This window comes from Dendropsophus ebraccatus, chromosome 6 (genome assembly GCF_027789765.1).
Source record: "Dendropsophus ebraccatus isolate aDenEbr1 chromosome 6, aDenEbr1.pat, whole genome shotgun sequence".
Taxonomy (NCBI): domain Eukaryota; kingdom Metazoa; phylum Chordata; class Amphibia; order Anura; family Hylidae; genus Dendropsophus; species Dendropsophus ebraccatus.
In genome coordinates this window covers 138,038,731-138,059,895 of record NC_091459.1, presented here as the reverse complement: position 1 = coordinate 138,059,895, position 21,165 = coordinate 138,038,731, and the positions used below count along the sequence as shown (strand labels likewise).

General features: G+C 41.9%; 1 long non-coding RNA gene across 1 annotated transcript; it reads left to right on the top strand.

Moving 5' to 3' along the window:
* The first annotated feature begins 902 nt into the window (after positions 1-902).
* LOC138794482 (uncharacterized) lies at positions 903-12,600 on the top strand. Its single transcript, XR_011363455.1, has 3 exons — positions 903-992; positions 9,880-10,015; positions 12,427-12,600. It is a non-coding gene; the product is annotated as an uncharacterized lncRNA (long non-coding RNA).
* Positions 12,601-21,165: the final 8,565 nt, after the last annotated feature.

Sequence of the window (21,165 nt, the reverse complement as noted above, 5' to 3'; positions counted from 1 at the left end):
GAATTTTTTTGCGCTTACGCCATTTACCGTGCGAGATTGGGAATATGATAAATTAATAGTTCGGGCGATTACGCACGCGGCGATACCAAACATGTTTGTTTATTTATTTATTTATTTTTATTTATAACCTGGGAAAAGGGGGGGTGATTCTGACTTTTATTAGGGGAGGGGGCTTTTTACTAATAATAACACTTTTATTTTAACTTTTACACATATACTGGAAGCCCCCCTGGGGTTAGGGTTATTCCAACTGGGGTTAGGGTTATTCCCCCTGGGGTTAGGGTTATTCCCCCTGGGGGACTTTTAGTATAAGTGCACTGATCTCTCATTGAGATCTGTACTGCATAGATATGCAGCACAGATCCATGAGAGAGGCACATCGATTGCTTCCGGCTACTGCAGCCGGAAGCAATCGAGTGCCGAGCCGGGATCAGCGATCCTCCCCACTAGACACCAGGGAACGGCTGCATTCGGTAATCGGATGCAGCTGTCAACTTTGACAGCTGCATCCGATTACTGTATTAGCTGGCTCGGCGATCAGACCGTGGCCGCTAATAGCCGCGGTCCAGGGCTATGAGCGGCACCCGGGACCGCGGCAGTTCAGAGCGCGGCTGCCGCGCGGCCCCGCTCTAAACTCGGGGAGGTGGCCCTGGACATACGGGTACGCCCAGGGTCGCCTAAGGGTTAAAGGGCTAACAATCCTCTACCACTTGTATGCAGGCCTATGTGTTTCCATGGTTACAGAGCCCTGTGTAGTCCCATCAGTCATATATACTTCTTGCCAATGTAAGCTTATAAGGAGAAGACAGGTAAAAGGTAATATGACTGTAGGAACAGACTACACAAGGGTTGTTATAGTCTGTTACCATGGAAACACATAGGCCTGCATAGGAGCTATAGACACAAAATGGTAGGAGTTGCTAAAACAGTAAAGGCCTATGTTTGATGCCTATGCCTCGATGTTTCAGGGGAAGCAAACACCAACCTGTCAGGTCAGTAATCGCTTCCCTCTGGTTCCCTGTTCGCTGCATGTGCTATTACACACACAGAAAACGAAGAGCAGCGGCAGGGGCCCCGACCAAAGGATCGTTCAGGCAGCCCAATGAAGTCAGTGACAGTCTGCTGCCGCCGCTCCTGTAACACAGAGTGATGCACAGCACACCATCGCTGCACACATCGTGGCCTTTCAACATGCGCTATTAGGCTATGTTCGCATTACGTAAGAGACCGGCCGTTCCGTAACCCGGCCAGGTCACGGAACGGTCGGTCAATGCAAAGATCATACCGGCTGGTACTAAAGTACCACTAAAGTTCACTGAATTGCAGCCGCAGAAAACTGACATGTCAGTTCTTTGCGGCGCCGCATGGGAACACTGCCTATTCTTCTATGGAATCCCAGACGGAGCGTATACACATAGTATATACTCCGGCCGGGATCCCATAGAAGAATAGGCAGTGTTCCACACCATACAAAGTACGGCCGTTGTTCATACTTTTACGCTGTGTGAACATAGCCTGACACTAAACAATTATCAGCCTGAACGGTCGGTAATCGGCCAAGTTAGGCTGATAATCGCTCAGTGTAATAGGGCTTTGAAACCTCAGTTGTTTCAATTCCACTTCATGTTACAGACACCATTTACATCATATAATTGTTTATTATATTTCTCTCTCCTTTCATTCTTATTTATATGGATAGTTCACGAAAAAAAATTCTTTTAAATGAACCAGTGGCAGAAAGTGCCAAAGATTTGTAAATTACTTTTATAAAAAAAAAAATCTCAAGTCTTCCAGTACTTATCAGCTGCTGTATGTCCAGCAGAAAGTGGTGTAGTCTTTCCAGTCTGGAGAGCAGAATACATTTTCTATGGGGATTTGCTGCTGCTCTGGACAGTTCCTGACATGGACAGAGGTGGTAGCAGAGAGCACTGTGTCAGACTGGAGAGAAAACATAACTTCCTGCAGGACATACAGCAACTGATAAGTACTGGAAGACTTGAGTTTTTAATAGGAGTAAATTACAAATCTTTCGCACTTTCTGAAAACAGTTGATTTGAAAGAAAAATCTCTTTTTGGTGAACTACCCCTTTAATTGCATTTTGTTTTTCAGTCATTTGCTTTAGATGTCATATTATATAATTATTATATTATTTAATATTTTCCAGTTTTTCCTTCACAAGCCCCAGAAGAAAAAAAATTATATTTAGTGCAGGAAATCCAATAATTTCACTATTTTACCCATTTTGAAGCTTTTTCTTGTCCTTTGTGTAACCACAGAATAGTTCTGTCCGTGTTTGTTTAGAATCATTGTACTATCTATAGCGTTCGTTCTGTGTTCGTATTTACACAGGTTTTCCAGATTTTTAAGGCTCATAAATTTTAGGTTATATCCGGTAGTTAGATATTTGGGTTGGATCGAAATCCTTTCTTCCCTGAGACCATATTGCTATGAGTATGAATATCATACTAGATTTCTGCTACATGGGTATTTCTATTTTGTTCTATCCCAGTATTAGGCAATGTTCACACGCTGTCTATTTGGTTGTTTGATGCCAAATAACAACCATTATATTATATGACAACCCTTTTTTGACAGTGTGTGAACATTACCTCATACTGTAGCGGCTTTATTGTTGTACATAGGGGCAGTATTATAGCAGTTATATTCTTGTATATAGGAGCAGTATTATAGTAGTTATATTCATGTATATAGGAGCAGTATTATAGTAGTTATATTCTTGTATATAGGGAGCAGTATTATAGTAGTTATATTCTTGTATATAGGGAGCAGTATTATAGTAGTTATATTCTTGTATATAGGGGCAGTATTATAGTAGTTATATTCTTGTATATAGGGGGCAGTATTATAGTAGTTATATTCCTGTATATATGGGAGGCAGTATTATAGCAGTTATATTCTTGTATATAGGAGCAGTATTATAGTAGTTATATTCTTGTATATAGGAGCAGTATTATAGCAGTTATATTCTTGTATATAGGAGCAGTATTATAGTAGTTATATTCTTGTATATAGGAGCAGTATTATAGCAGTTATATTCTTGTATATAGGAGCAGTATTATAGCAGTTATATTCTTGTATATAGGAGCAGTATTATAGTAGTTATGGTTCAGGGAAGAAAAAGAGTGCTGCACCTCACACCTATGGCTGATACTAGTACCTCTCGGCTGCATAAAAAACATCAGAATTTTGTATGTGAATTGATCAAGCCACACTGCCCCATGTACCTGGTGCAGGTATCTGATACACATGGGTCCCTACACTAAGTCCACACTGTGCCAGTCAGCGACCACCACCCCCGCAGGCGTGCACAGTCAGGGAAGGGAGGCCATGGAACGGCCCTGCAACCCCCATGCCACAGGACCAGACCCAAAAATGCGACACCAAAACCAAGCCAGCACCACCGGCGGAGGAAGCTGCCCCCAAACAGCACAAGTCTGGATAAAGTATTGCACTCACCATAGCTATCAAAGAAAGAATGGGACAGACAGGAGGGATTAAAACCATGAGCACTCAGGTGTCTCCTGCTAATTGCGGTCATGTGGGTCTCACCAGGAGGAGTGCAAAACACGGAGAAAAGAGAAACAAAATACGGTTCAGGGAAGAAAAAGAGTGCTGCACCTCACACCTATGGCTGATACTAGTACCTCTCGGCTGCATAAAAAACATCAGAATTTTGTATGTGAATTGATCAAGCCACACTGCCCCATGTACCGCGTGCAGGTATCTGATACACATGGGTCCCTACACTAAGTCCACACTGTGCCAGTCAGCGACCACCACCCCCGCAGGCGTGCACAGTCAGGGAAGGGAGGCCATGGAACGGCCCTGCAACCCCCATGCCACAGGACCAGACCCAAAAATGCGACACCAAAACCAAGCCAGCACCACCGGCGGAGGAAGCTGCCCCCAAACAGCACAAGTCTGGATAAAGTATTGCACTCACCATAGCTATCAAAGAAAGAATGGGACAGACAGGAGGGATTAAAACCATGAGCACTCAGGTGTCTCCTGCTAATTGCGGTCATGTGGGTCTCACCAGGAGGAGTGCAAAACACGGAGAAAAGAGAAACAAAATACGGTTCAGGGAAGAAAAAGAGTGCTGCACCTCACACCTATGGCTGATACTAGTACCTCTCGGCTGCATAAAAAACATCAGAATTTTGTATGTGAATTGATCAAGCCACACTGCCCCATGTACCGCGTGCAGGTATCTGATACACATGGGTCCCTACACTAAGTCCACACTGTGCCAGTCAGCGACCACCACCCCCGCAGGCGTGCACAGTCAGGGAAGGGAGGCCATGGAACGGCCCTGCAACCCCCATGCCACAGGACCAGACCCAAAAATGCGACACCAAAACCAAGCCAGCACCACCGGCGGAGGAAGCTGCCCCCAAACAGCACAAGTCTGGATAAAGTATTGCACTCACCATAGCTATCAAAGAAAGAATGGGACAGACAGGAGGGATTAAAACCATGAGCACTCAGGTGTCTCCTGCTAATTGCGGTCATGTGGGTCTCACCAGGAGGAGTGCAAAACACGGAGAAAAGAGAAACAAAATACGGTTCAGGGAAGAAAAAGAGTGCTGCACCTCACACCTATGGCTGATACTAGTACCTCTCGGCTGCATAAAAAACATCAGAATTTTGTATGTGAATTGATCAAGCCACACTGCCCCATGTACCGCGTGCAGGTATCTGATACACATGGGTCCCTACACTAAGTCCACACTGTGCCAGTCAGCGACCACCACCCCCGCAGGCGTGCACAGTCAGGGAAGGGAGGCCATGGAACGGCCCTGCAACCCCCATGCCACAGGACCAGACCCAAAAATGCGACACCAAAACCAAGCCAGCACCACCGGCGGAGGAAGCTGCCCCCAAACAGCACAAGTCTGGATAAAGTATTGCACTCACCATAGCTATCAAAGAAAGAATGGGACAGACAGGAGGGATTAAAACCATGAGCACTCAGGTGTCTCCTGCTAATTGCGGTCATGTGGGTCTCACCAGAAGAAGTGCAAAACACGGAGAAAAGAGAAACAAAATACGGTTCAGGGAAGAAAAAGAGTGCTGCACCTCACACCTATGCACGATGGTACATGGGGCAGTATGGCTTGATCAATTCATACACAAAATTCTGATGTGTTTTTTATTTAGCCTAGGGGCACTAGTATCAGCCATAGGTGTGAGGTGCAGCGCTCTTTTTCTTCCGTGAACCGCATTTTGTTTCTCTCTTTTCCCAGTGTTTTGCACTCCTCCTGGTGAGACCCACATGGCCGCAATTAGCAGGAGACACCTGAGTGCACATGGTTTTAATCCCTCCTGTCTTTTCCCATTCTGTCTGCAGCAGCTATGGTGAGCGCAATACCTCATCCAGACTTGTGCTGTTTGGGGACGACCTTCTCCGCCGGCGGTGCTGGCCGGGTTCTGGTGTGGTGTTTTTGGGTCTGGTCCTGTGGCATGGGTGTCGCAGGGCCGTCCCATGGCCCCCGTTCCCTGACTGTGCGCGCCTGCGGGGTTGGTGGCCACTGACTGGCACGGTGTGGACTTAGTGTAGGGACCCATGTGTATCAGATACCTGCACGATGGTACATGGGGCAGTATGGCTTGATCAATTCATACACAAAATTCTGATGTGTTTTTTATTTAGCCTAGCGGCACTAGTATCAGCCATAGGTGTGAGGTGCAGCACTCTTTTTCTTCCCTGAACCGCATTTTGTTTCTCTCTTTTCTCCGTGTTTTGCACTCCTCCTGGTGAGACCCACATGACCGCAATTAGCAGGAGACACCTGAGTGCACATGGTTTTAATCCCTCCTGTCTTTTCCCATTCTGTCTGCAGCAGCTATGGTGAGCGCAATACCTCATCCAGACTTGTGCTGTTTGGGGGCGACCTTCTCCACCGGCGGTGCTGGCCGGGTTCTGGTGTGGTGTTTTTGGGTCTGGTCCTGTGGCATGGGGGTCGCAGGGCCGTCCCATGGCCCCCGTTCCCTGACTGTGCGCGCCTGCGGGGTTGGTGGCCACTGACTGGCACGGTGTGGACTTAGTGTAGGGACCCATGTGTATCAGATACCGGCACGAGGTACATGGGGCAGTATGGCTTGATCAATTCATACACAAAATTCTGATGTGTTTTTTATTTAGCCTAGGGGCACTAGTATCAGCCATAGGTGTGAGGTGCAGCGCTCTTTTTCTTCCGTGAACCGCATTATAGTAGTTATATTCCTGTATATAGGAGCAGTATTATAGTAGGTATATTCCTGTATATATGGGAGGCAGTATTATAGTAGTTATATTCTTGTATATAGGAGCAGTATTATAGTAGTTATATTCTTGTATATAGGAGCAGTATTATAGTAGTTATATTCCTGTATATAGGGGGCAGTATTATAGTAGTTATACTCCTGTATATAGGAGGCAGTATTATAGTAGTTATATCCCTGTATATAGGAGCAGTATTATAGTAGTTATATTCTTGTATATAGGGGCAGTGTATGTGTATACACTCCGGCTGGGATTCCATAGAAGGCAGCGTTGCACAAGTTCTGTAGTAATCACGGCCGTTGTTTAAATTGGCAACAACAGCCGTGATTATTACGTAGCTTACGTAGTGTGAACATAGCCTAATGTTGTAAAAGCATGCTGGGAGTTGTAGTTTCAGAACACCTGTAGAGGGACAAGTTGGATACACATCATTATACAGATACACATCTTATTTAATGAACTGCGGACAATACATTTAAATGTATTTAAATACAATAAACATCGCCACCTAGTGTATATTGGCAGTATAGCATTACATGTAAGAGGACAATAGTTTCACATTTTAGGCTTTTAGAGGAAATGTTCTTTTCACTCACCTGAAGATGCACTAGATCAGAACTATATTAAGTAGTACTCATAAAAGGCGTCTATAAAAAAAATTCCTATAAAAGAAAAAGTTGTGAAAACCAGATTGAAGATTGTGATACTCAGGACTTGCTGGAACTTGTAGTCTCCCAATAGCCATAGGCTGAAGACCACTGTCTAACTGGGATATATTGTTTAACCCCTTGAAGGGCTTGTCTTAGTAAAGAAAATGGAGCTGCTGCGACCATTAGATGGTAGCTATAGCTCCTGGCACCCAAAATATGTCTCATTAAAAAGGCACTATATATATATACACATATACAGTATATATATATATATATATATATATATATATATATATATATACATTTTTTTAAATGAAATAAACAGGGGATGTGATCGCAAACAGTTTTGCAATATACTCACTTTATTTTTTACGTTTTCTATGCGCGCACACACGGAAAGACATCTGTTCATCATTCAGGTTGTATATTAACTGAGGGAGGTTAACTTTTGCTAATTATTTTATTAACTCTGCTCTGAGGCTATGTTCACACATAACATTTATTAGCACTAAAATGCAACAAATTGCGCAATCCATGGCAAAATGTTAAACGTTATGTGTGAACCTAGCCTAGCCTTTGTTATACAACAATTCAGTCAGTATAATGTCACTGTAGTTACAGAGGTTTTGATGCTGTGTGACAGGAGAGCCGACCACACAATGCGAGCAAACTGAGGATTCACTGCTACTGAATGCGGATGTGCGGTAGCTGCACACATGCACAGTGAAGACTTGTACCGCTCCATGTGCGCTTAGGAATGACAGTCAATCGTACCAAGCCATGTCTGTGAGCTCACAAAGGACGGGCACTTCCTGTGTTTGGTCTCTTTTTTTCAATATTGAAAAGACCAAATATCATCACGGAGGGACCATGGACTGAAGTTTGACAGGAAGGGAGACACCTAGTGGCCATATTGTATTACATTACTTTAAACATTGAAAACATAAAAAATTATCTTGCAAAACTGCTTTTGATCACAGCCCCTGTTGATTTCTTTTTGTGACAGTGTCCCTTTAAGAGATAAATTGCTGGGGCAGTAGTTCTCCCTGATCCTGGCTGTTAGTTGGGATTATTACAGTCATTCTCCTGCTGATGTCAGACATTCCTACAGAATCATAATGAGTTCCCTTACCTTCTCCTAGTGTTGTAGGAAAGGGTTAAACTTCTTTGGAATCATTGCAGAACTCTGTATACTTATATACTGTATATACATGTTACCCATAAGTCCATCTGCATCAGACATTTGGATCAGCGTACAAATAGGTCATCCCTGCGCCCGTGTCCGGCCAAATTAGTTAATTTCTTTCAGCAACAAAATAACATTCCAGTGAGGCGCAGGTGCCACATCTGAACAGACGCCAAAGACAATAAAGAAAATATCGCATAGTGAAAGCGTTACACTGCAGGAGATCACGGGTCACTTTTAATTACTTAACCTACTTAAAGGGACTGGGAGATGGATATGACAGTAACGTCTCTGAGATATACACTGTATATAGTAAAAGATCTGTAGTTTAACATACAATAGTCCAGCATCTATCTATCTATCTATCTATCTATCTATCTATCTATCTATCTATCTATCTCCTATCTATCTATCTATCTATCTATCTATCTATCTATCTATCTATCTATCTCCTATCTATCTATCTCCTATTTATCTATCTCCTATCTATCTATCTATCTATCTATCTATCTATCTATCTATCTATCTCCTATCTATCTATCTATCTATCTATCTATCTATCTATCTATCTATCTCCTATCTATCTATCTATCTATCTATCTCCTATCTATCTATCTATCTATCTATCTATCTATCTATCTATCTCCTATCTATCTATCTATCTCCTATCTATCTATCTATCTATCTATCTATCTATCTATCTCCTATCTATCTATCTATCTATCTATCTATCTATCTATCTATCTCCTATCTATCTATCTATCTATCTATCTCCTATCTATCTATCTCCTATCTATCTATCATCTATCTATCTATCTATCTATCTATCTATCTATCTATCTATCTCCTATCTATCTATCTATCTATCTATCTATCTATCTATCTATCTATCTATCTCCTATCTATCTATCTATCTATCTCCTATCTATCTATCTATCTATCTATCTATCTATCTCCTATCTATCTATCTATCTATCTATCTATCTATCTATCTATCTCCTATTTATCTATCTCCTATCTATCTATCTATCTATCTATCTATCTATCTCCTATCTATCTCTAATCTATCTATCTATCTCCTATCTATCTATCTATCTATCTATCTATCTATCTATCTATCTATCTATCTATCTCCTATCTATCTATCTATCTATCTATCTATCTATCTATCTATCTCCTATCTATCTATCTATCTATCTCCTATCTATCTATCTATCTATCTATCTATCTATCTATCTATCTATCTATCTATCTCCTATCTATCTATCTATCTATCTATCTATCTATCTATCTCCTATCTACTGTATCTATCTATCTATCTATCTATCTATCTATCTATCTATCTATCTATCTATCTATTTATCTATCTCTCTCTCTCTCTCTCTCTCTCTCTCTCTCTCTCTCTCTATCTATCTATCTATCTATCTATCTATCTATATCTTGTGTGATAGTCTCTGTAACCTGGCTGACACTGGTCTATAACAAAGTCTCTGGTAGGTTTATATAGGATAGGTTCCTATCTGGGTCTGTCGGCAGTAATTTGGTGTTACATGTGATCACTATGTATATCAGCATCCTCATTACTCCGCGGAGAACACAACTCCCCTCAGGTGCTGAGCTGAATGGCTGCTATTATTATTATATGACAGCCTTTCAATGCTTTAGGCTGAAGATAATTGTAAATTTCCAGATTTTTCTACATTTTGATCAGTACCACATGATGCTCATGTACGTCCTGTCTCATACGTTTACGCAGAACAACCCTTACATTACAATAAGCAGAGCTGAATAATGGTACATGGGCCCTAAGTTTAAACAGATCCTGTGCGGCTGTGCCGGCGATTACAGATCCTATCTGCTGCGGAACAATCTGCTTCTCATCATATCCAAAGGTAATCCTTTTCATATTTAATGTCTCAACCCATACGTTGTTTGCTGGTGCAAATAATAATATCGCATTCAATAGTAATTCTCCAACATGGTACCCGGATCGTCTGAAAATATTACCCATAGGTGGGATACTCTACCTACAAAAAAAAAAAAAAATGCAAATTTTTTTTTCATTTTGATCCAATGTAAACTCCAAATTAGAGAGCTTATCCGCACCTATAAATAATATAAAAGAATAAGGCATACCTTACCCCCCAGATAAATAAATAAGAAGACACCAGACCTTGAGGGAGGGAATAAAACTTAGGCCACAGCCTATATTTATAAATAATATTGAGGGTGCGTTCACACTTACCGAATCCGCAGTGTATTTTCCGCAGCGGAACCGCAGCAGATTTGATGGTGCAGATTTGATGCTGTGTTAAGTTATTTAAATGAAATCTGCTGCGGATCTGCTGCGGATCCGCAGCAGAAAATACGCTGCGGATCCGGTAAGTGTGAACGTACCCTCAATCAATAAAAAACTTTATTACTAAAATAAACTAAAAAAAACAAAGGGGGGGGCATCTATCAATAAAGCATCCCTGGTGTATGCCCTGCTCGCCTAATGGTGGTGTGGTGTCCCACCACGGGTGTCGCTACTGGTTACTCCCTTCGCAAAAGTCGGTACTTAAAAGAGTAAGTGGTAATGTAGCAGTACCAAAGTTTTACCACTAGATGTCATTGTTATAAGTATTTGTATCCAGATATTGCATAGCTTTAGGAACTAAAGGGTTATTGTTTTCTTATGTACTACATGGATCTGTAACCACTTCACATTTTCTGAGGAGAGAGGAGCTAATATCACACTCTTAACCCTTCCCCTGCTGCCTATTCCTTCACGTTAACCTCACCCTAATGGTCCAGGGTTAACCATTACTCGCCTATCCAATCCAGTGCAGAAACTTTGCTGGGTACCGAGTCTTGGTGTACTCCAAGCCAACACATAACTACTATAGGGATGGTAGCCATATACCACTGGCATCATGGCTACCATGACCTATGGTAGCAATGATTTCAGTGGTACAATATGTGAGTTTTTTTTAAAGGATACATAACCTTTTTAACCTATCAAGAAAGCAGAATATCCAGAATAAACCCACAGAAACAAAGGGGGCACATATAACCCCCAAGCAGATGGCAGATTATAACCCAGGACCCCAGGAGTGTATGAAAACAGGGCTAACCACTGATCAATACAGATGCTGCAATACTGTGCCATCTGGAAACCCCATAGGATGGCTTTGGCTGTATCGCCATAAAGACTGGCAAAGACTGTGTGGCACCATATTGGCCCATGCACATGGCTTTGGGAATTTTCATGTGGCATAACAATAAGTCACTAGGCTCCAATGCAAAATCTATATCAGAGCACAAGGACCTTTGGGCCCCTTAGGTACCAGGATAGAGCTGATTTATCTATTCATGAACTGCATGGGACTCTCTCCTAAAATATGGGATTTTCTTCTTGTGATTTTCAGATTCCATCTTATGGAATGGTTGATCTTGCTAAGCATAGTATAATATACTATATATGCATTGTGTTGTTTGGGTCATGGCTGGGCCTGAACTTGTGGGCTTATGGCACACAGCCATAACTTCTCGGAATCAACAATGAGGGTTAATAGGCCCAGATTGATGGATGCGTCTTTTAACAACCCCAAGACTCAAATTAGGGATTTATCTGCTATGAGGCGAGTTGAGTATCTCGCCTCAGGTGGCAGATTGCAGAACCTCTGAGCGAGCATCTTCCTCTACACCTCTTGTCTCTCTCACTCTGTACTGGTGGCTCCAATGACCCCCATGACTAATAAATGGTTTCTGGACACAAGTCAGTCAGCCTGGGAACACAGTCATTATTTGGTAACTTTACGACTATTATATAGAGGTATACAGTACACTTTGTTGTTACCGATATATTTTATGCACACAAGAGAGAGAGTTTATGAGATATTTGTGTACCCCCCTTTAAAAACATAGAGACAAAGAGGCTCCATATTGACCCATAGATGGGACCAATTTATTATATTTTGGGATTTGCGAAACCTGGGTAACAAGAGATAGGTCCGCCATTACAGCCTCCATGGGGTTCTTTCTTAGACTCCTGAACAACTCTTCTCCCTAGTTTTACAACATTATTGGAGCCAGATATGTATGGCCGCATAACAATATTTGTTATTCTTAAGTATAAGAAATCTGGGTGACATCCCAAGCCAGAGCCGTACTGGCAGCCATATTGGTTTTCAGCCAACTTTCCTGGAAAGCGATATTCCTATTAATCGGCCAAAAGGATTTTTAACAACTTGACAGAATAAAAGATTCTAAAGAGCGAATTTTGTATTTGACTTTTTTTTTTCTTTTTATTCTCTTTTAGGAAATATTCAAAGTAAGTTGGGACTGTTTAACATGTCGGGCGATGTCTATGGAAATCAATGTCTTTTATATGAACATGATGCCGGCAAACACTGGAAGTGATGCCCATAGCGACTAATCTTTTCACTGTATCTGTTTATAGATCTTATTTCAAAAATTAAAAGCTGAATTCTAATTGTTTTTTTGTGGGAAAAACCTGAAAACATGAGAATTCTGGGAAAAATTAAAAGCTGGGATCTGATTGGTTGTTTGGGAAACGCCTGCAGTTCTTGATTTAACAATGACTGATTTTTATGGCATTGGTACAATATTAAAATAGAAACATTTTGGGGGAACAAATACCTTATCATTAATTCTTATTAGATTTAGTTGTTTTTTTGTGTGTGTGTAAGGGGGGGGGATGAGTGGAGCATTAAGTTTGCCATTGTTTTCAGTTTTGCACTAGTCAGCATAAATTACACATTACAATTATTTTCCAAGTTTAATTCTAAAAAAAAAACTCAAAAAGTATAAGCTGAGCGAGTATGATGTAGCAGGGCTGAGTGTGTATGGTGCTGCAGGAATGGGTGCGTATGATGCAGCAGGGCTGGGTGTGTATGATTACATTATTGGCTTACATTTGTATATGCATTAGGCTGGCACAACCTCTCTGTCCTTCCTCCCCACCCTCCTCATCATTAGGAATACTCCAGGCAGATTGTTTCCTATTCCCCACCTGTGTGTATAATGAACATGGGCTGGATCGTTAATACACCTGTGCAAAGCTCAAACAGCAGTAAATGTTCCTGGATTATTCCTAATGCTGAGGAGGGTGGGGAGGAAGGACAGAGAGGTGGTGCCAGCCTAATGCATTTACAAATGTAAGCCCCGGCCGTTAGACACAGCGCTGTAGGATTAAAAGTTGTTATTAGGACAATAACTGCATCACCTGCCGAACGGACCCCAGGACAGATCTTGGATTAAAAGCCGCTATCCGAAGGTACAAGTGGTTTGGGGGGGGGGGGGGGGGGGGGGGGGACAGGTTATGGGTACAGAGTCGCTTTAAAGAGGTGATACAGTAACATGATTGCTTTAATACAGGAGTACAGGGCACTTATGTAATACAGTATTTAAGCCTGTCCATCGTCCATCAGTATTGTGCTGACAGTCAGCTTATTAGCAGGGCCTAGTGGCTCACATACATGGCAGACATGGCAGCTTTGTTTGGCCCTCAGCTTATATAACCCCCTACCGTAGCAATACCAACATAGAGAGCTAAACCACAACCACACCACAAAAACACTCAAAAATGCAGGAATTTTTTACGATAAATTACCCCAGCGTTTCACTTACAGCTTTACGCCAAATTTAAGGAAAAAGAAAAAAAAAATGCAAAACTTACCAAGAAACCATATTGGATGAGCTGCAGAAATGATAAGATAATTAAAAAGCGGTTATAAAATGCTTAAAGGGGCTCACCAAAAAATTCTGAAGCCCCTCCCTCTAAGTCAGTTAAAGATTTAAAGGGGCTATCCAGCGCTACAAAAACATGGCCACTTTCTTTAAGAGACAACATGACTTTTGTCTCCAGTTCAGGTGCGATTTGCAATTGGGCTCCATTCACTTCAATGGAACTGAGCAGCAAATCCCCGCCCCAAGCTGGAGACAAGAGTGGTGTCTCTGGAAGAAAGTGGCCATGTTTTTGTAGCGCTGGATAACCCCTTTAAGATGGGTAAAGAGGATTACCATGGCATTGTATGTGTCAGCACCACGGACAGCAGAGAGGATTATAATGCACCTGAGACCAGCGTATTGTTGTAGAAGGAATAATCCCCATACAGAGAGCATGCAATCCATAGTCTAGAAAGCAGCAGAGTCATTTGTTTGCTAAGTAGTCAGCTAATTCATTCTGTAGTATATAACCTTTTAGTACATCCTCATGTCATTGTGTTGTTGTTTTTACTTCATTTATTTTTTTTTTTGTATTTGATTCATACAAAAAAACTGTCATTTTTGGCATTACATCTTATGTCTATGTGCACGTATAGGGGGAGATTTATCAAACATGGTGTAAAGTGAAACAGGCTCAGTTGCCCCTAGCAACCAATCAGATTCCACCTTTCATTTTCCAAAGCGTCTGTGAGGAATGAAAGGTGGAATCTGATTGGTTGCTAGGGGCAACTGAGCCAGTTTCACTTTACACCATGTTTGATAAATCTTCCCCACAGTATTTTTGTTAGTCTTTTTATTAACCAAAACACGGGCAGAAGCAGTCATGCTGCGGGGGTCCTGATCACTTGTGCCGACGGGTGGGGGTAAGTCACTTACCTCTGTCCTGTCTGATCGGCCTGAGTCTGCTCTCAGGCAGGCTTTATACATAGATCGCCGATAACACTGATCTATGCTATGCTATGGTATAGCATAGATCAGATGCATGTATTACAGTGAAAAAAAGTGTAAAAAAAAAAAAAGGATGTAAAAAAGCCATTATAACCCCTCCTCCCAATAAAAATTTCAAAGACCCCCTTGCCCATTATAAAAATATTTTTAAAAAGAAATAAATTACATATTACATAGCGTAGCCTGTCGAATTGTCTGATCTATTATAACATTATTGTTCCTGCACAAAGAACGGCGTAAACGGGGGAAAAAAAACACGCCAGTTATATATCAGAAAAAAATAATAAAAAGCGATCTAAATTTTCCTGTTACACAAATATGATATTAATAAAAATTAGAGATCATGGCACAAAAAATGACACAGCAACCAGCCCTGTAGTTGGAAAAATAAAAGCGCTATGGCTCTTAGAAGGCGGAGGAGGAACATTGCATTAATTTGACCAGGACATTCGTGCATCAAAGGGCTCTGTCTTGAAGGGGTTAATGACAACCGCTGTTCGAGAAACAGCCGCCGTTATTAATTGACATGATCATTCTTTTGCACAGCCGCACCAAAAAACAACTGTTGTCGGCGCGGAGTGTGCATCGTACAGCGGGCATTGTCTTGATTTCAACGCAATACCGCACAGGTTGAAAAGAACGGATACTGTTTTTATTGAAAACAGTGGCCGTTCTTTTTTTTTAAATTATTGTGTGTGAACATACCCTTACACTGATTATGTTCACGTTTTGGATGGCTCGTGAATAGAGATGAGCGAATTTATGGTATGGACGAAGCAAAGCGCTTCGTTGGCTCACCGGTGGCCTTAATAGCAGGCTGCATATAAACTCTGTGCCGCTCCAGGTGCCTGGAAAAGCTTGATCTTTTCCCAGTTTCTCAGGACTGGTTCCAGCTTTTCCAGTCATCCGGAACAGTTCTAAAGCAGCGGGCTCACCAGTGGCCTTATTAGCCAGCTGCTTTAAAACTCATTGCCGCTTCACTCCAGGTGCCTGTAAAAGCTGGATCTTTTCCCAGTTTCCCAGGACTGGATCCAGCTTTCCCAGTTATCTGGAGCGAAGTGGTAAAGAGTTCAAAGGCAGCTGGTTCTCCAGTGGCCTTTTTAGCCGTCTGTCTTTAAACTCTGTGTCTTTTCACTCTGGGTACCTTGAAAAGTTGGATCTTTTCCCAGTTTCCCAGGATTGGATTCAGCTTTTCCAGTCATCGAGAGCGGAACGGCACAGAATTCAAAGGCAGCTGGCTCACCGGTGGCCTTTTTAGCTGTCTGCCTTTAAACTCTGTGTCTCTTCACTCCGGGTGCCTGGAAAAGCTAGATCTTTTCCCAGTTTCCCAGGATTGGATCCAGCTTTTCCAGTCATCCGGAGCAGAACAGCACAGAGTTCAAAGTCAGCTGGCTGATGAGGCGATCGGTGAGCCAATGAAGCTCTTCGCTTTGTGTATACTGTAAATTCGCTCATCTCTACTCGTGTACAATAGATCTATAATCTATCACTATAATAATACTGTAATAATAGAATATCAGCGCTAGTAAGCGATGCCGACTACAATATAATAAAGCTAGATGACAGTTGTTTTATTGAAGACATGATGAACACTTTGTATACAAGCGTTCCTCTTTCGTATGAACCTCTGCCAGCTATCCTCCCGTCTCCTATCTCCGGCCTATACCGTTCTGCAACAGATTTTTTTAATTTAGGAGACATTAAAACGTCAAAACACTTGTGTTCACCAACTTTTAATTATCTGGTCGTAAGTCAAACAAACAGCAACACTCTTCTCCGCTGCTCCTCTATTCAGATACATCTAGAATACAAATGTAAGGAAGATTAAATCAAGGATATAAGACAGTGAGTGCTCCTTCTTAGGCTGGGTTCACACTGCGTTTTTGCAATCCGTTTTTTGCAAAAAACTGATGAAAAAACGGATGCATTTGTGTCCATCCGTTTTGAGCTGTTTTTCCATTGACTTCCATTGTAAAAAAAACGGATCAAAACATCCGTTTTTTTTGACGGACACAAAAACGTAGCTGACACTACTTTTGTGTCCGTTAAAAAAAACTGATCCACTTTTATCCGTTTTTTTTTACAATGGAAGTCAATGGAAAAACTGATCAAAACGGATGCACACTAATGCATCCGTTTTTTGCAAAAAAACTGATGAAAAAAACTAATTGCAAAAACGCAGTGTGGACCTGTCCTACAGACAGCTCTGCTTTCATATCCAACAGGCAATGACTGTTACTGGTGCCTGCCGAGGAGCAAACTCAAAGACCCTCTTCTGGCCCTTAATGGTTGCCCGCCACCTGGAAGCGATTGCTTTTCATATCACTTGTCTACCTAAAGGGAGATATTACTGTAAATTACTTATATTTAAGAATCTCAAGTCTTCCAGTACTTATCAGCTGCTGTATGTCCTACAGGAAGTGGTGTATTCTTTCCAGTCTGACACAGTGCTCTCTGCTGCCACCTCTGTCCATGTCAGAAAATATCATGGACAGAGCAGGAGAGGTTTTCTATGGGGATTTGCTGCTGCTCTGGACAGTTCCTGACATGGACAGAGGTGGCAGCAGAGAGCACTGTGTCACACTGGAGAGAATACAGAATACATTCTTGCAGGGAAGTTGGGGAAGTTTCCCAGGACTGGATCCAGCTTTTCCAAGCACGCAGGGAGGAACGGCACTGAGTTAAAAGGTAGCCGGCCGATGAGTGGACTGCAGAGATAACAAAGCACTTCACTTCATGATTACTGTATTACTCACAGTCCAAATCACCCCCTTCTATCACCGCATCTCTATCATCACACCAAAACTGTGCTGATTATTATTCTGATATATCCTTAGGCTATGTTCACACAACGTAAGAGACCGGCCGTTCAGTGAGGCCGGTCTCTGAAAAGCTCATCCCGGCCGATACTGCAGTGTTTGGGGCACCGCTAGGGATCCTGGCCGGAGTAACGTATATATTCTCGTAATGATCTTGGCCGTTCTACAACAGCCGTGGTTTTACGATAATATACGTTGTGTGAACATAACCTTAGGGTACTATTACACAAAGCGATTTTTTGACGATTAACGATAAACAAACTCAAACGACCGCTATGGCGCACGACCTGAAATCGTTCACCCAATTACACGGAACGATGATCGCTACTTATGATCGTTATTGCGTTTGTCCTGTCGTCGCCGCTACTGCGAATGACGTCTTATTACATGTGAACAATTTGCGAACGATCAACGATAAAAATTGGTCCAAATTCTATTAAATTTAATATTTAATCGTCGTCTGCTATTAAACTAAACAATTGAACGATTTAATGATTTTTCGAACAATAATTGTTCCATGTAATACCACCCTTACAATGGTTGCCATTCTTAGTGAATATTTCCATGTTATTTTCTTTCTCCTCCCTGGGCCGTGCATGTCATGATTCGAGGTAAGCATCTGGTCTTTGTTGCTATATAAGTTGATGTTTCTGAGAAATTCTGCAAATACTTAGAGCTTTCAGGCGGTAGATATAGCTTCTTCTCTTTTATACTTTTGACTCCCTCCCTGCTGAGAGGATGGGGCTCCTACACAGTGCCCCCTACTGGATGGGGCTCCTACACAGTGCCCCCTACTGGATGGGGCTCCTACACAGTGCCCCCTACTGGATGGGGCTCCTACACAGTGCCCCCTACTGGATGGGGCTCCTACACAGTGCCCCCTACTGGATGGGGCTCCTACACAGTGCCCCCTACTGGATCACTCTACGACTCACTGTTTGCTGAAAGCAGTGGACACTAGGGTATAGTTATATAATTTCTCTGGGCCGCACGGACCGGACACTTTAAAGGGAATGTGTCATCAGAAAATTACTTTAATTTTAGATTAAACATATTTTTTAAGAATTTTTGGTGACATTTTTTTTTAATTTCCCATTTTTCTCTCTATATTATAAAATAATCCTGAGATCTTGCAGTTTTTATTCTAACCACTGGGGCTAAATCTAAGCTGAATGACCTCTTCTCAGGTCACAGAGCGCGCTCAGTAATGTCTCTCATTTATCCCAAGGGGACAGAGTCTGTCTATTGTCGTCTATGTCCATGAATCTTGCTTTAAAGCATGTCAGTAAATGCTGTAAAAAAAAAAGATGGAAGCCCCTATAACAATGTACAAAAAGTGAAATAAAAAATATTAGGCAGAAAATAGAAATAAAAGAATGATTTTAGTATCTGACTCTAATCAGTAAAAGAAAATTTTGGTGACAAATTCCCTTTAAGGACACAGTTACATCATAATATTTCATACTTTCTAGGTCCACATAAGGAAGGCATAGCTTGAACCTAGCCCAGCCTCTCCTTCAGAAGTTTTTGTAGTGGGAGTTGACTCAAGGAGAGGGAGAAACTAGGATGTCTATTTTTTTTTATTTTTTTTTAATTCTAAGTTTTATTACATTTTTAGTTTATTATTTAATTGTATTAAAGAAGTTACAAACAGCACCTGCAAACATAAAATAACAATTGGGTATAATATTCTAACAGGAACGAAGGTACAAAAGGGATAAACACAATACAGCAAGCAAAATCATGTAAATCTTACGTTATGGATTTAAGCAAAGGGGGAGGGGGATTTACCCTAAACATTGTGGTAGGGTCAGAAGTCAGCTGCAGCCCAAGATAGATCAAGGAGGGCGGAGCCTACTTGAAGGGAAAGGCAGCAGCAAGGGTTTGGACAGTGGGGAGGAGCAATGAGATATTTAGGGCTTCAAGGTTCTGTACCTGTATCTTATAGTCGGCTGAAACATCCAATTGGTGAAACAACCAATTGTCTGCTGGCTGTAAGAGTTAAAGGGGTTAATCCGTGCTGGGGTCATTTTTATTGTACGACCGGGGAGGGGGTGAATATAGAAGCCGCCGGTCACTTACCTCCCCGGTTCCAGCGCCGGGTCCTGGATCGCGCTGCCCCGTTCTCCCGTCCGGCCGCTGCTTCCTGGTCTGAGCTGCGGCTTGAGACGTAACGTCTGTTTTGTGCTTTAAAGGGGTAGTCCACCAAAAAAAAAATTCTTTCAAATCAACTGCTGCCATGAAGTGCCAGAGATTTGTAATTTACTTCTATTAAAAAATCTCAAGCCTTCCAGTACTTATCAGCTGCTGTATGCCCAACAGGAAGTTGTATTATTTCCAGTCTGGAGAGCAGGAGAGGTTTTCTATGGGGATTTGCTCCTGCTTTGGACAGTTCCTGACATGGACAGAGGAGGCAACAGAGAGCACTGGGTCAGACAGGAAAGAAAACACCACTTCCTGCTGAACACACAGCAGCTGATAAGTAGTGGAAGACTTGAGATTTTTTAATAGAAGAGAATTACAAATCTCTGGCACTTTATGGCACCAGTTGATTTGAAAGAAAACATTTTTTGGTGGACTACCCCTTTAAGACTAAAGGCAGGTTCACACGTCTGTAATTTCTGTGCACAATTCATTTGAATGGCCCTGTTAACACCCCTGTATGTGTTTTACGAGATGTGTTCCATGCTGCAAAAAAATGGGGGCCAACCCTAGTATGGATCACCAGTCACCTATGAACGGATCCATGCGGGTCTGAGGCAATGGAAAGCCCTACCGACATGTGAACCAGGCCTGATACAGGATTTCTGGCTTCAGTTTATGGATAATCACTAAACACGGTCATTATCCTTCTCTCATTTAAGTTTTATTTCACTTATAATCATTGGGGGAGATTTATCAAACATGGTGTAAAGTGAGACTGGCTCAGTTGCCCCTAGCAACCAATCAGATTCCACCTTTCATTTTTCAAAGTGTCTGTGAGGAATGAAAGGTGGAATCTGATTGGTTGCTAGGGGCAACTGAGGCAGTCTCACTTTACACCGTGTTTGATAAATCTCCCCCTTTATAGTCTTGAGTGAATAGACAGACTATTACTCCCGCCGGCCTATTCCTGCTCCCAGGGTTCTGTATTCTCCTCCCAGACTTGTACTCGCATCACATTTAACACATAAAAATGACTAGAACGGGCTCATAGCTAATCTATCTGTCTCCCACTCATTCTCCTATCCTTAAATCTACATAAAAAGTTAGCAAATTTACATTTTACAATCCAGGAATAATCTCGTATAATTTCCTTTAATTGTTTCAACTTGTGTTTTTCGGGATTTCAAAGGCACCGGGGAAACTTGTGGCTTCAGCCACCTGCTATTCCTGCTCTGACGCTGCCAAGACTGAGCATAAAATAACGCGCAAGGAAATACACAAACATTTCTATTCAGCTATTACAAAAATGAAAGGAATTAGCTTATTAGTAGGGGAATTTGCATCTTTCCTGTTTTCGTTTATTCCAAATTTAAAGGGGTACTACAGCAAAAATGTTT